General features: G+C 42.1%; 1 protein-coding gene across 6 annotated transcripts in view; it reads left to right on the forward strand.

Annotated features, from left to right (window-relative positions):
• ZNF521 (zinc finger protein 521) overlaps nucleotides 1–15,882 on the forward strand; it is a 338,210-nt gene that overhangs the window by 254,776 nt on the left and 67,552 nt on the right. The window lies entirely within an intron of this gene.

Here is a 15,882-nt window from a genome sequence, read left to right on the forward strand (position 1 = left end):
AATGAACACCCCCTGAAGCTTGGTCCCTGGTGTAATGAACACCCCCTGAAGCTTGGTCCCTGGTGCAATGAGCACCCCCTATAGCTTGGTCCCTGGTGTAATGAGCACCCCCTATAGCTTGGTCCCTGGTGTACTAAGCATTCCCTATAGTTTGGCCCCTGGTGTAATGACCACCCCCTATAGCTTGGTACCTGGTGTAATGAACACTTCCTATAGCTTGGTCCCTGGTGTGATGAGCACTCCCTATAGCTTGGTGCCTGGTGTAATGACCACCCCCTATAGCTTGGTCCCTGGTGTAATGAACACCCCCTATAGCTTGGTCCCTGGTGTAATGAGCACTCCCTATAGCTTGGTCCAAGGTGTACTGACCACCCCCTATAGCTTGGTCCCAGGTGTAATGACCACCCCCTATAGCTTGGTCCCAGGTGTAATGAGCACTCCCTATAGCTTGGTCCCAGGTGTAATGACCACCCCCTTTAGCTTGGTCCCAGGTGTAATGACCACCCCCTATAGCTTGGTCCCTGGTGTAATGAACACCCCCTATAGCTTGGTCCCTGGTGTAATGAACACCCCCTATAGCTTGGTCCCTGGTGTAATGATCACCCCCTATAACTTGGTCCCAGGTGTAATGACCACCCCCTATAGCTTGGTACCTGGTGTAATGACTACCCCCTATAGCTTGGTCCCAGGTGTAATGAGTATGATGTTTTGAATATTCTAAAATTTGATTGAAATACTTACAAGTACAATGATGTGACTGTTACCTGTGTTGTACTACTGCAGGGGTTCCCAACCACGGTCCTCAAGGCACACTAACAGTCCAGGTTTTAAGGATAGTCACCCCCAAAATATCAGGCAGATCTCCTGCATCCTGCCCTCATCCTAGTGAAGTGGGCAGGATGGGGATATTTTACTGGGAATTTGCAGTCCCTATGGAGGGGGCGGGGTTAATGGCACGAATCGCGTCATTTAGCCCCGTCCCACTGACTTTTCCTGTAAAGGGAACGGAACCTAATAAAGGCTACCATCTGGCCCCGTCCTCTGAAGCTGAGAGCAGAATCTTTTCTCTGGGTTGCTCCCGCAGAGGATTTGTGAAAAGTAGGTAAGTATGGCACAGGTGACTTTATTAGTACCTCAATTATTTTGGTTGGGAATCGCTGCACTACTGTATATAAACACAAATTCTTTATGACAATTCGTGTGTGGGGGATTTTTTTTTTCTATTTTTAACAGTGTTTTATGAGCAAAATGTCATTACTTTGTCACCCAAAAAATGCATCCTTGAAAGAAAAGTAACATGCCTCGCTACTTGCAGTTCCTTTGGCTTTTGAAAAGGTATTGGTCAGTGTTTGTGTACGGCCTGTGTACTAGTTACCTTCAGAGGCTAGTACCCATATTTTTATGATGTTGGGTGGATCATCTTCACCTGTGTCCCTAAATTAGATCCTCCTCTCATATGTGCAAGAAGTCTCTAATGAAAAGAATGTGTATAGTGTGGCACACAACAATCCTATACTATATAGGGATTAGAGCGAACACATGACCCACGATTGTGCAGTGAACGGTTGTAGGATAATTGCACATATACTTTCTGGAACAGTTGTTAGATAGCCAATTTCTTGGTTCAGGTTCATAAAGTGCACTGTAGAAATAGACTGAGCTATTGTTTTAACAAATAAAGATCAAAAGGCAGTGTACGTTCATTCTGGATGAGACAGCTTCCTGATTATGTTGTTCAGGTTAAAAGCAGTAATCCCACATAGAAATTTTTTTTTAAATAGCAAGTTAAGTACCTTTTAAAGCACTAATCTCCAGATATATAATACTATATAAAAAATCAGGCGCATGAATTAAATATAAAGAATATAAGGAAATTGCAGATGCTGATCGTTCTTACACCATACTTGCCTACTCTCCCGGGAGTGCGGGAGGCTCTCGATTTTACGGGTAATCCGCCGCACCTCCGGAAGAGTAGGTAGATGTCTCACATCCTGGCCACTTCCTAGTAAATTGGGCAGAATTGGGAGATTTCCAGAGAAATCGCGTCATTTAGCCCCACCCCCTCATCACGACCCGCAAATTGCAGGGTTTTCCTGTAAAGGGGGAGGGGCCTAATGACAGTTATAGTTTAGCCCCGAACCTGAGAGAAGCGGCTGCTCCCGGAAAGGAGTCATTAAATATCAGAGAGTATGTCTTAGACTGCAGCTCCCGAGAAGTATTCTGGAATACTAAAGACAGGTAAGAAAATTACAAAAACACATAAGGAGCGCAATTAAAGATCCATTATATGGTCATTTTAATAAAAAACATGTTCAACGAACATACTGTACATTGTAAAATAGAGACAGTGATAAAAACCACCCAATATGGCCAAAAATTATAATCTATGTAAAGAAATGTCCTGAGAACAAAATGTCCACTTTAGTTTGGAACTCTGGGATATAAGTATGGCTTCAGTAGGAATCCATTATCATTTTACAGTGGTATATACTCTAATGAGCAGTATGCATATGAGCAATGTCAAAGCAAGCGGCATGCGTTGTACTCAACCTCCCCACCATATAATCAGCTCACCACTTGTGCAGAGGTCGTCCACCGTATCCGGGTCTATCCACTAGGCAACCTGAAAGACTGACGTTCAGATCATAGGAGCCCGACCTCCTATCTCTGAACATTCCAAACCTGAAGAGCGTCGTCAGGTTGACGGGCATGTTCAGTAAATAGTCGGGGTCGGCAAGGACCCAGCGTGCACGCGCATCGCTGGTCCTTGCCGGCTATCCATTACCCGACTTTGTGAACAATGCGACCAAAATCTCCTGTTTTTGGTCGGATCGTTCACAAATTCGGGTAATGGATAGGCCCCTTTAGTGCGACGACAGTGAGAGAGACAAGTCCTTAATATAATAGGCTCACCACTTAGTGTAGAGATTGCCCACATGGTGCAAGCTTAGTGCGGTGACCGTGGGAGAAACAGGTCCTTTGCCGATGAGGGGAGGGAGAACGCAGCTCACGCTGGAAATGACAATGTGTATAGTCCGGTCATCAGTATCTCAGCCAGTAACCGTAGCTCCAGACAGAAGTGGAAGTGAATAATAGAGCCCTTGACGCGTTACTCCGTTATGGCAGTATGTAACTTTCATCAGAAGGTAATGATGGGGTGGTTTTTATCACTGTGTCTGTATTACAATGTATGTTCGCTGAACATGCTTTTTTATTACAATTACCATATAATATACCTTTTAAAGCACACTGTCGGGCACGTTACTGCCTTAGCATGTCATGTGATGGGAGAAGGAGGAGAAGGTTACAGTGAAAATACAGCTTAGAGTGGGGTTCCAAAACCTCTTTGCTCACCACAGTACTATGTGTGCCATATGACTATGGTTGCCATGGTAGTGAAATCACACCGTGGAAATGGCAATACTACAATTAGTAATAGCAGCCTGGAAAAACAAACCAAGGAAAAGGGTATAGTAACAAGATTTGCCTTCTAACCAGCCACAGTGATTTATTTTTTTACTACAATTAGTAATAGCAGCCTGGAAAAACAAACCAAGGAAAAGGGTAGAGTAACAAGATTTGCCTTCTAACCAGCCACAGTGATTTATTTATTTTTATAAATTATTTATTTTCAAGAGAAATTTTAGAACAGTTGTCGGTATCAGACAAATAAATAGAAAATACACACGTTGCATACACCAATAGAGCAGAAATAATCAGCTGCTTAACATCAAAAACGTCAGAGCAGAAATAAAATGATCACAGTTGAGTATTGGCTTGAAACAGCTGAAGTGTATGCAATAACACAGGAACAGAATTTGACTGCGAAAAAGACAGTAAACAAGTAAAAGGAGAGGGCAGGATAAAAGGAGAGGGCAGGCAGAAGAGAGTAGAGGTGTGTACACACTAGACAATGTGCTCACGATGCGATATCGTGAGCGATTTCCCATTAACTCTCCCTGGCACTCCAAGACTCGATATGGTGCTAAAAAGTGTCCAATCTGACCAACGCTCTATCGTGCATCCTTAACGATTTCCAGTGCGTCGTGTACGAGATTGGCAGATCTTGCCTGCTGTAGGTAGGATCTGAAGATAAGACGGACGGGTATGTGCATCGGCATCATGATCGTGAGTGGACACTCACGATTTGGACATATTTTACACAATTTGTTGTTCTGATGTGTCGAAATCGGGCGAATCGTGTAAAATATTGTCTAGTGTGTATGCACCTTAAGGGAGAAAGAGGTGGGAGTGAAAGTGGAGAGAGGGACATGCAGCTACTAAGTCAACCTGAGGCGGACAGTGCTCATCTTCTAAAAGAGAAGAAAAAAAAGATGGTAGGAAAAAGAAAGTCCCCGAGGGGGTGCCCCCAATGAAAATTCAGGCCTGCGGCACTAGAGCTGCATAGGACACAGCAGATTTAAAATCAATCAAAGCCATAGTACCACGAATTCCGAATGTTTTTCAGTAGCGAAGAAAAAGATGTTGTCCATAGCCTTTGTAAAAATCAAGGCATTGACACCATTCCCACGCTGTAAGGGGAGTCTGAGTGCGCCAATGGACTGGGAGTACTGCCCTGGCACTATTGTTAATGTGCTTGAGAAGCGTCTTTTCATACCGTGAGACAGGAATGGTCAAATGAGAAAGTAGCCAGAAATCAGGGCCGGGGGGAACCGAATGACCTGAAGCCAAGGCAAATATTTTCTGTCCTAATGGGATAATGAGGGAGCAATCCAACCAAATATATATCATCGTACCTGTTTCTTGCAGCATCTCCCGCAGAGAGGGGAGAAAGCGGGGAAATACTTGTGAGTGACAACTGGGCAGCAGTACCATCTTGTCAAACTTTGTATTGGGTTTCAAGGACCTCTAAGCTAGGGGAACAAGCATTAGTGACTTGGAAAACTTTATCCCATTTAACTTGTATTCCCTTATGTGCAAGATCCCTGTCCTCGGCCTAAACAAACAACCACAGTGATTTATGTTAAACAACACACACCTCATTTACATGTACCTGATGATCAGGACAGACCTCAACATAGCATGGCAGAGTTGCAGCGGGGGCAGACTGCTCACTGTTTAATCACTTTGCCAACTTTTGTACTTTTTTTTTCTATGTACTTGTGCTGCATGTGAAGGAACAGATATGTTGTAGCACATTTGCCTGTGAGCATTAAAACAGTTATTTCTCTTATACAGATGGGACTTTCTGAAGGTTTGGGCCATGGAAATATTAACAAATTAGTGTGAGGGGCTGGCACAGCAGGAGCGGCCTGGGGCCACTCATTAAATCTGGGCCTACAGCTGGTTGCTGGGTCTTTCTAGTATTGACATTATTTTGAACCTCTTTAAAAATTCTGTAAATGTAGAAAGTTACTGTATTATCTGCAATAGCCTGAGCACAGCCTTGATATATTACTTCATATACTCCAAATACCAATAAGTCCTCATATCATTTATTTTAACTTAAATCCTCTTTAGAGAAACAGAAACCTATATATTTTTTTTTTTACTAAACAGCAGTTTTAGAAAATAAATATAATATATACCAGAACTATGCAATTTACCTTCTTTACTCATAACTGACTACCCAACTGAAACTATCAGTATCTAGTGTTCACTCAATCACCCTGCACCTGTCACACCCCATGCAGTTCCTCTTTCCTGCCTGGGGTCTTGCTCTCTGCTCTGGTGCTTCTAGCACACTCTGGTCTGTATATAATGAGTTTGTTGAATTAGCTGTGTGTGCTAGAAGCACCAGAGCAGAGAGCGACACCCCAGGCAGGAAAGAGGAACTGCATGGGTTGTGATAGGTGCAGTGTGCTAGAATAAACACTAGGGGGTAAATTTACTAAAGTGAGAGTTTTTAGACGTGATTTTTAGAAACAATCAGATTCTACTTAGCATTTAACTAGCACCTTCTAGAAGATAATAGCTACAATCTGATTGGTTGCTATGGGCAACATGTCTTCTACAATCACTACACAGGATCCCCTGTGTAGTGATTGGTCCATGCATCATCATGCCCTCCCCTCCCCCCCACAAACTAATGTTGCATGGCCCTGTCCTATCATTCCATTCACCGCTATTAAAACCAGTCACTGCGGAAAGCATTGAAGTTGGTAACATATCACCAAATGTTCTACATAAATGGGATCTATTTGATGTTGCATTTTTTTAGTGTAATGGTGAAAAAAAATTAACTGATTTAAATAATCTTTCTATGCAGTGGTATGTAACCATTTTAGAGCTGCAAAATTTAGGTTTCTGCATAAAATAGTTTTTATTTTTTAAAACCTTTGAAAACAATACTTTATGTGGTAGTTATTTAATTTACAGATTTGATACATATCCATCGTATGCATAAAATATCAAATTGATTACAAATGCCACTATTAACTAAAGAACTAAATACATTTGAAAAACATGTAAGTAAAATGCTTTAACAGGGCATAAAACAGTCTACTAGGAACAATAGTAATAAGAATAAATACAAACACAAAAAAATATGCTATATTTCTATGTGCAGATTAACATATGACCATCAGATTTACTGATGTATTTATAGTAATATACCTTATGGATATTGTTTTCTTTTTAATGATGTAAACATTCATATATTCTGTTATCAAAGGACCATAAGAATTGTTCAATTGCAGCACTAGGAGAAAAGGCAGAAAACTGTACACCATGCGAGGCCAAAAATCCAGTTATTGCTGAATTCCCAGTACTGTAAACAAGAAGTTTGTGTACCGACATTGTTGTAACTTTAATGCTCTGCTTTGTAATAGCCTGGCTGTTGTGCCTACTATGATCAAATTAGATGAGGAAGTAGACAGAGCTGCCGTCTTGTACTTCTAGAGTTTTTTTTCCGCTTTTCACAAGTCCTATATCTGTGTTGTCTGTAAAATAGACTTTTGAACAAAGTCAGCTGCCTGCCTGGTAGTCTGTTTCCATGCATTCTTATGTCTGCTTTTTCTAATGGCAGTGTGCATTTAAATGTTTTGACTGACAAATATAAATAAATCTTGCATATTTATGACATATATCATTTTAAATTTGACAGCAGAATATTCCCAGTACTAGTTTGCAATTCTGTTTGGTCTGTAAACTAAGCCCTTTGTGTAGGGAAATGCCTCCTGGGTTATAGTCCTTGCACACAATGTACAATATTGTGATATTTGAAAGATCTGAATTGTATTTTGATTAAGTTCATGGATGGTTTAATGGATCATCACTGGGATTTGGAATGGACCTGCTAAGATTAAGCTGTTTGAATTATTATAGGAATGTTGCATGTTGGCAGAACCAGTACCTGAGCCATTTGATGGATGAAATAAAAAGACTGTTCTAATACAGGCGCCTGGGAGCATATTTTAGTATCATAGAATTATTTTTGTCTTGGCTTTACCATAAACAAATGTACATGTAAAATGTATGTGGTAAAACAAATTCCCTATGTCATACATACCGCTTAACATCTGAAATGGCCAAAAAGGCGCACACTGCATATTTTTGCTATACATTTTTATTTGTTTCAAAGAGTGTATATTAAAGAAAGTAGGCTATACACAGCTATAAACACACTATAACATGTAATGTACAAATAGGATCCACACAGTCAGTAAGCTAAATGAGTTTGTTTATATACTGTAGACGCGAGACCCAAAAGAATACTAATTGCAAAGGAAGAGGAGCAGGTGGATTTAGGGGTATGTGGTTGTATTGAACAGTACATCATTAAAAACATCATGTTTACAATTGTACAGTACTACTGGCATGCATAAAATACTTTACGTAGCATTTTACACTTGTCGACCTAACGGTACCTGCGTTCCAGGGTCCAGGTAAACCCCATCAGATGGGTCCCTAACACCCCTTGGTATTAGCACCCCTCTCATGTGCCCATAGGTGTTTTTAATCAGCACAGGTTCCTACATTACTGTCTACATATTATACAGGAAAGGTACCTGGACTGCACACCCTGACTATATATATGATGGGAGGTGCTACCTGATGAGACTAATTGCAGGCACAGAAACAGACAAATCTCAGGTACACAACTCCAAATGACTAATAATATATAATGCAATAAAATTTTGCAATAAATAGAGGTTTTTAGTATAATCATGGCCAAGGTTATGGGCCTACCCACCTTATCCAGGTAACCTCTTTAGGGTAGGTCCCTAACATACTAGGGTTAAAATCCAGAGTGCAGGACACCCCCAAACTAGACCAGCTAAGCTGCCTCAGGGCACCGCCATAGTAAGAAAAGTGCATTGTAAAAGAGATAGTTAAGAGCAGCTGCATATAAAGAATGAAAATAAAAAAGTGAATTACATGTATAATAAACAAACAGTGAAGGGTTAAAATGTGTTATAAAAGAAAATGTGTTATAATGTGGTGCCCTGAAACAGATCAACCAAAGCAATCCAGGGGGATCCACACCCCAAAAATGAACCAAAGTTGCATTACAGTATATATCTTGTAATACGTACCTAGAATTGTGCCTAATACTAATGTGCATGTACATTACCAGACTCCATACTTTTAAACCAATAAGGAAGTGGTGCTAATCCAGACTGAGGGCGTCTCCTTTCCCTCAGGTGTGCAATAAAGCACATTAAATGGAGTATATAGGAAACGTTCCTGGACTGCACACCCTGAATATATATAATGGGAGGTGCTACCTGATGAGACTAATCGCTGGCACAGAAACAGACAAATCTCAGGTGCACAACTCCAAATTATTGATAATATATAAATGCAATAACATTTTGCAGTCAATAGAGGTTTTTAGCATAATCATGGCCAAGGTTATGGGCCTACCCTCCATATCCAGGTAACCTCTTTAGGGTAGGTCCCTAACATACTAGGGTTCAAATCCAGAGCGCAGAACACCCCCAAACTAGCCCAGCTAAGCCGCCCCAGGACACCGCCATTTTAACCCTTCACTGTTTATTATACATGTACTTCACTTTTTTATTTTCATTCTTTATATGCAGCTGTGGCTGCTCTTACCTATCTCTTTTACACTGCACTGTTCTTACTATGGTGGTGCCTTGAGGCGCCTTAGCTGGGCTAGTTTGGGGGTGTCCTGCGCTCTGGATTTGAACCCTAGTATGTTAGGGACCTACCCTAAAAAGGTTACCTGGATAAGGTGGGTAGGCCCATAACCTTGGCCATGATTATGCTGAAAACCTCTATTGATTGCAACATTTTATTGCATTTATCTATTATTAGTAATTTGTAGTTGTGGACCTGAGATTTGTCTGTTTTTGTGCCTGTCTACATATTAGAATGGGCACTATTATAGGTAAATCCTGGATAAATTGACATAATGTGTTAGTATTAGGGATGTTAGGGACACATCTTATGGGCAGGGCCGAAACTAGGATTTTTGTCACCAGGGGCAAGACAGTAATTTGGCGCCCCCCATGTAATTCCCCCTGCAGTAGTGCCCATATTGTAATGCCCCCATAGTAATGCCCATATGTTAATACCCCCATAGTAATGCCCCTGTAGTGCCCACCATACAGTAATGCCCCTGTAGTGCCCATGCTCCCATATTAATGCCCCTGTAGTGCCCATGCTTTCATAGTAATGCCCCTGTAGTGCCCATGCTCTCATAGTAATGCCCCTGTATTGTCCATGCCCCCATAGTAATATCCCTGTAGTGTCCTTACAGTAATGCCCCTGTAGTGCTCATGCCCCCACAGTAATGCCCCTGTGGTAATGCCCCTGTAGTGCCAATGCCCCAATAGTAATGCCCCTGTAGTGCTCATGCCCCATTAGTAATGCCCCTTATTGCCTATGCCCCCATAGTAATGCCCCTGTGGTAATGCCCCTGCCCCCATAATAATGCCCCTGTAGTGCAGCTTATTAAAAAAAAAAATACTTACCTTGAACCCCGCTCCTGCATCCAGCGTCGCGTCCGGTCCGCCGGCTGCTCCTTGGAACTATGGGGGAGATGTCATGACGTCTCCCCCATAGTGCCCGTGGGGAGAGCCGGAAGCTGGAGTTCGGGAGAGAACTCCAGCCTCCGGCTCCGGCTACACCGCGTCGCTGCAGAGAAGGAGCCGGGTGCCCGCTGGTAATAAATATTACCAGCGGACGTCCGGCTTGGAGCCTCTCTGCAGCGCCGGGCTGGAGGTCACTGGCACCAGGTACAGCGGCTCACCCGGTGCACGTGCACCTCCAGCCCCCCCCTAGTTGCGGCCCTGTTATGGGGTTCACCTTGATGTAGTGAGTGGGCAAACATCTTTGGCAAATACTCCATGTTAATTGTAGAGTTTATCGGGATTATTTTGACTATCGATGTGCTTAGTAATTAGAGTGTGTATTTGCATTCTTTTTTTCCCAAAAGATCATTATATATTAACTGGTGCCACATCTACCAAAATACAGGTGTCAACATATGCCTATCCTCACATAGCCCCGCTAGCGTGCCACTGACTTTGCGACTTAGCCACGCCAAATCACGAATCCGAAGTACCTAGTACACTATAAGCCGATTAAGATGCAAAATTGAGGAAAAACTAGCACAATCTAGGGTAAAAAGGCAAAATACAGGTCCGATATGAGTGCCTCACGCCATGGATCATTATAGTTCTAACAAGACAGAAGCGGTATGTTAATCCTTGCCACTCTCGGCGAGTATCACCTGACTGTTCCAGCAATATTTTATCAATACTGTATATTGTGTTGATAGAAAAATCATCTAAACAATTTACGACTTCTCTGGACCAGTCTTGGTAGATCTGTACTTCGTATATCTGCCCATTCGTGACCAAACAAACTAGCACTGACAGGGATGGTTTGACAGATAAGGAAACGGCTTGAAAGATACTTATTCTCTAATTAATAAATAGGTCCATATACCATAAATATACCATAAACATTTTACAAATACCATTATAAACTGCTGTGAATTACATTATCTTTGATTTTGCAATGGTTACCGTTGCTGTCTCAAACAGCTGGAGTCAGTGATCGATCCTGACCAGGATCCCATGCTAAGAGTAAGCGGTTCCTGGTGGCGGTGTACAGTAGAAGTCTGGTGTAGAAAACTGTTCTAGGTGCCAGTGTTGGAGTCTGGTGGAATAAGCGGTTCTAGGTGCTAATGTAGGAGTCTGGTTGTAGAACAGAGTTACTCTTCTACGACGCAATGGGAGGAGTCAGTAACAGGCAGTTACTGATTTAATGGGAATTCCTATACACCAGGAGTCAACTTACAGTAGTGTCACTGAAGGAATAAAGTGAGACTACCCCAGTTTGTAACGCCTGGCGAAGTAATGTAATCCGGCCATAGTCGTATATTGGTAGGCAGGAACAAAACATTTTTAATGATTGGCTTTGCATGTTATGTGACCACATGTACATAAGCATGGGACCATCCAGGCAAGATGATGTAAACACCGATTATACTGTAACTACTGTATGCACTGTATGCATGTCGCCTTAGCTTTGCTGGTGACCAGTGTGTACTATTTCCTCTTTGGTTTTTAAATGAACACAACTCTACAGGACAGGATATCTGATTAGTTTGTTTCTTTATTAAATTATGAAACCATGTTTTTTTTAATCTGCTGCTAAAATAACCTGCTAGAGGCTTACCCGAAAGAACCAGACAGCCATGTATACAATGGGAGATTGCCAGTGTTTAGTGTCTTGTTTCTCCAGTCACTCTGTTCCTTTCTTTCCTATACCAGTATGAGTGTTTTTTCCTTCCAAATTTACTCTACAGCAGATTGTGTTGTAGTAAATCACCCGAAACCCAAATAGCACTAAAGCATTCTGATACAACATTAGCATTTGCTTAACAAGCACAAGATAAACATTAAACAAAGAACTGCATTTCTTTATTAGAGGCTGCAAGATACATAATCCATGAGCACAAGAAACATGGGACCCAGTGGATATGCAGATGTGTGTTATTTCATTGGCGCTGGGCGGCCTTGTTAGAAAAGGTTTTCATCTGAAGGCTTGGGGGTGGTTAGTTGACTGTCCCTGGTGGTCCTGTAACTAGATACAGAGACTTTTGCTAGGTAGACCAGGCTCCCTAGTGGATGTGCTGATTGGACAGCCTGAGGAAAACTCAGAGAGCATCAGGAACTAAACTAAGATCTCCTTGGGAGTGATAGGGGACAGCCTGATAAAGGCATTTGACTTTTTTCTTATAACGCTCACGAAGGACAAATTGCCAGCCTGCTCCAACCTCCATTACTTTAAATCAGGCCCTTTCCCTATGCCAATTTCATTAGAATATCCAGCATGGTGCAAAAAATAAATAAAAAAGGAAAGTAGTAAATGGGGTGGGGGATGAGCTTAGAAACGGTAATGTTACAAGCAGGCAGGTACACAAAATCTGCATAATTAAGCAGTTAGGGCTGCTAATAGGGGAGTGTAGCTGCTCTGGGACCAGGCAAGGGCAGCACATATGGATACAGCACTGGATATTAAATCTGCGGCAGGAAGGCTCACTTCAGAGCCTTAGAGAATAAGAATAATTATAGGGAGAGGAATTGTGTTTACTGGTCTGTCTTAGACAAAATGATCGTGAGACGAGAACAAGCCAGTTATATTGCAAAACCTGCCGTCCCTGTTACAGCCACTCAATGATAGTTTGCACTGGCAGAAATGTGACACTCACAGGCACCTTTTTGAATTGACCATTAAGGAAAGGAAGAACCTTGATGATGAGCTGTGTACCAGGTGAGAAATACTGTGGTTTTGATTTTATTTTCTTTCTCTTAATTCAAGCCTGAAATAGAACGACTTTGTTTGTTGTTGTAACCCACATTATTACATGTATTATTGCATAAGGTACAGTTTCTCGTCTGCCCTCCAGGAAAGGGGTCTCCTTAGCACAATTGCACCTGTCACTTCTTGTGCAGAGTATCTGATTACAAATCATTCATGACTCTTTATTTACTGGTACAAAGTACAGTCTGTCCTTACATATTTGTTTAAGGGCTTTACTCTGTTATCAAAGAGCAACAGTTTATGATTATAGTAATACCCCTTTTACAACAAAGTCCTGGGTCTGGCCCGGGATTTAGAACACGTTTCCAACACGGATCAGATCCAGGACAGACCCCCTTTTACACTGTGGCGCCTTCACACCGGAACCTGGTCAAAACTGATGCGGCTCTCTGGCGCAGGTGAGCAGCGCTTCTTACCCTCCCTCTCCCTCCGCGACCACTTTACCTTACTCCAAAGCGCACCGGAGGCACGGAGGGCGGATGAGGTGCGCTGCGGCGTTCTGGCCGGCCCGGCAATGGACGTTTGGAGATGATGTCATCTCCAAGCGCTACTGAAGCTGGCCAATTGGGTGGCATGCGGTGCAATCCAGGTCATCATGACCGGGGTCGTGCAATTTACACTGCAGGGTGACACGGGAATGACCCGTGCTCAACCCCGCAATCCAGCCGGGTCGGATCCCCGGTTCACTGGACCCTGGTTGATCTGTTTACACCGACAAAAATCCCAGGTTGATTTGCGTTCACGTACATCAACCCGGGATTTTTAAGTCAGTGAAAAAGGGGTATGGGAGACGCCCAAGGTGAGGATATGACATACAAATGACTGATTTAGATACAAAGATCATAATCGCTTTGTTATTCACAGTAATTTACTTTAGATTGTAACCTCTGATGCAAATTTACATCGACCCTTAAGCTGGGTACACACATCACCGATATAAATCTGCAGATCAACTGATCTGCAGATATATCTGCAGACTGTGCAGAACATATGTTCTACATGCAGACTGCCCAATTCGTCGTGACTGATGTCACAACTGGGCAGGGATTATATGCGCCCGCCCAGTTGAGCTATCAATCACCGATGGCTCGTGCAGCAGGTGTATCCGATATATCTGCAGATGTAATGGGCATCGACCTTGAAGCACACGATATGTCCCCGGGAGGAAAAATTAAAAGTAGGCAATTTTGACATACACACACACATACTATGTACATGCAGCCAGTATAAAAAAAAAAAAACCTGATATATATATATATATATATATATATATATATATATACACACACACAGTCAGGTCCATAAATATTGGGACATTGACAGAATTTTCATATTTTGGCCTCTATTCACCACCACAATGGCTTTGAAATGAAACAAACAAGATGTGCTTTAACTGCAGACTTTCAGGTTTAATTTGAGGGTAATTACATCCAAATCAGGTGATCGGTGTAGGAATTACAATGGTTTCTATATGTGCCTCCCACTTTTTAAGGGGCCAAAAGTAATGGGACAAACTAAACAATCCTAGATCTAAACTTTCACTTTTTAATACTTTGTTGCAAATCCTTTGCAGGCAATTTCAGCCTGAAGTCTGGCCCGCATAGACATCACCAGACGCTGGGTTTCATCCCTGGTGATGCTCTGCCAGGCCTCTACTGCAAATGTCTTCAGTTCCTGCTTGTTCTTGGGGCATTTTCCCTTCAGTTTTGTCTTCATCAAGTGAAATGCATGCTCAATCGGATTCAGGTCAGGGGATTGACTTGGTCATTGCATAACATTCCACTTTTTAGCCTTAAAAAACTCTTTGGTTGCTTTTGCAGTATGCTTCGGGTCATTGTCCATCTGCACTGTGAAGCACCGTCCAATGAGTTCTGAAGCATTTGACTGAATATGAGCATATAATATTGCCCGAAACACTTCAGAATTCATTCTGCTGCTTTTGTCAGCAGTCACATCATCAATAAATACCAGGTAACAAGTTCCATTTGCTGCCATACATGCCCACGCCATGACACTACCACCACCATGCTTCAATGATGAGGTGGTATGTTTTGGATCATGAGCAGTTCCTTTCCTTCTCCATACTCTTCTCTTCCCATCTCTCTGATACAAGTTGATCTTTGTCTCATCTGTCCATAAGATGTTGTTCCAGAACTGTAATGGCTTTTTTAGATGCTATTTGGCAAACTCTAATCTGGTCTTCCTGTTTTTGTGGCTTACCAATGGTTTGCGTCTTGTGGTGAACCCTCTATATTCACTTTTGTGAAGTCTTCTCTTGATTGTTGACTTTGACACATATACATCTGCCTCCTGGAGAGTGTTCTTGATTTGGCCAACTGTTGTGAAGGGGTTTTTCTTCACCAGGGAAATAATTCTTCTGTCATCCACCACAGTTGTTTTCTGTGGTCTTCCGGGTTTTTTGGTGTTGCTGAGCTCTCCGGTGCATTCTTTCTTTTTAAGAATGTTCCAAACAGTTGACTTGGCCACACCTAATGTTTTTGCTATCTCTCTAATGGGTTTGTTTTGATTTTTCAGCCTAATGATGGCTTGCTTCACTGATAGTGACAGCTCTTTGGATGTCATATTGAGAGTCGACAGCAACTGATTCCAAATGCAAATGTCACACCTAGAATCAACTCCAGACCTTTTACCTGCTTAATTGATAATGAAATAATAATGGGAATAGCCCACACCTGTCCATGAAATAGCTTTTGAGTTGATAGTCCCATTACTTTTGGCCCCTTAAAAAGTGGGAGGCACATATTGAAACCGTTGTAATTCCTACACCGTTCACCCGATTTGGATGTAATTACCCTCAAATTAAATCTGAAAGTCTGCAGTTAAAGCACATCTTGTTTGTTTAATTTAAAAACCATTGTGGTGGTGAATAGAGGCCAAAATATGAAAATTCTGTCAATGTCCCAATATTTATGGACCTGGCTGTATATATATATATATACACACACACACACATTGTTATACTGTTGGTAGAGTTGATGGATGAACAGTTTTGGGCAGATTCTGATTAGTTCACAAATTGGCTGTATCTGTGTGTAGCCGCAACAGCCGGATATACTACCTTTTGTTAATGAGAGATTCCATACAGCTAATGTGAGG

The sequence above is a fragment of the Taudactylus pleione genome, unplaced genomic scaffold, assembly GCF_031769625.1.
Source record: "Taudactylus pleione unplaced genomic scaffold, aTauple2 ptg000093l, whole genome shotgun sequence".
In the NCBI taxonomy this organism is placed as follows: domain Eukaryota; kingdom Metazoa; phylum Chordata; class Amphibia; order Anura; family Myobatrachidae; genus Taudactylus; species Taudactylus pleione.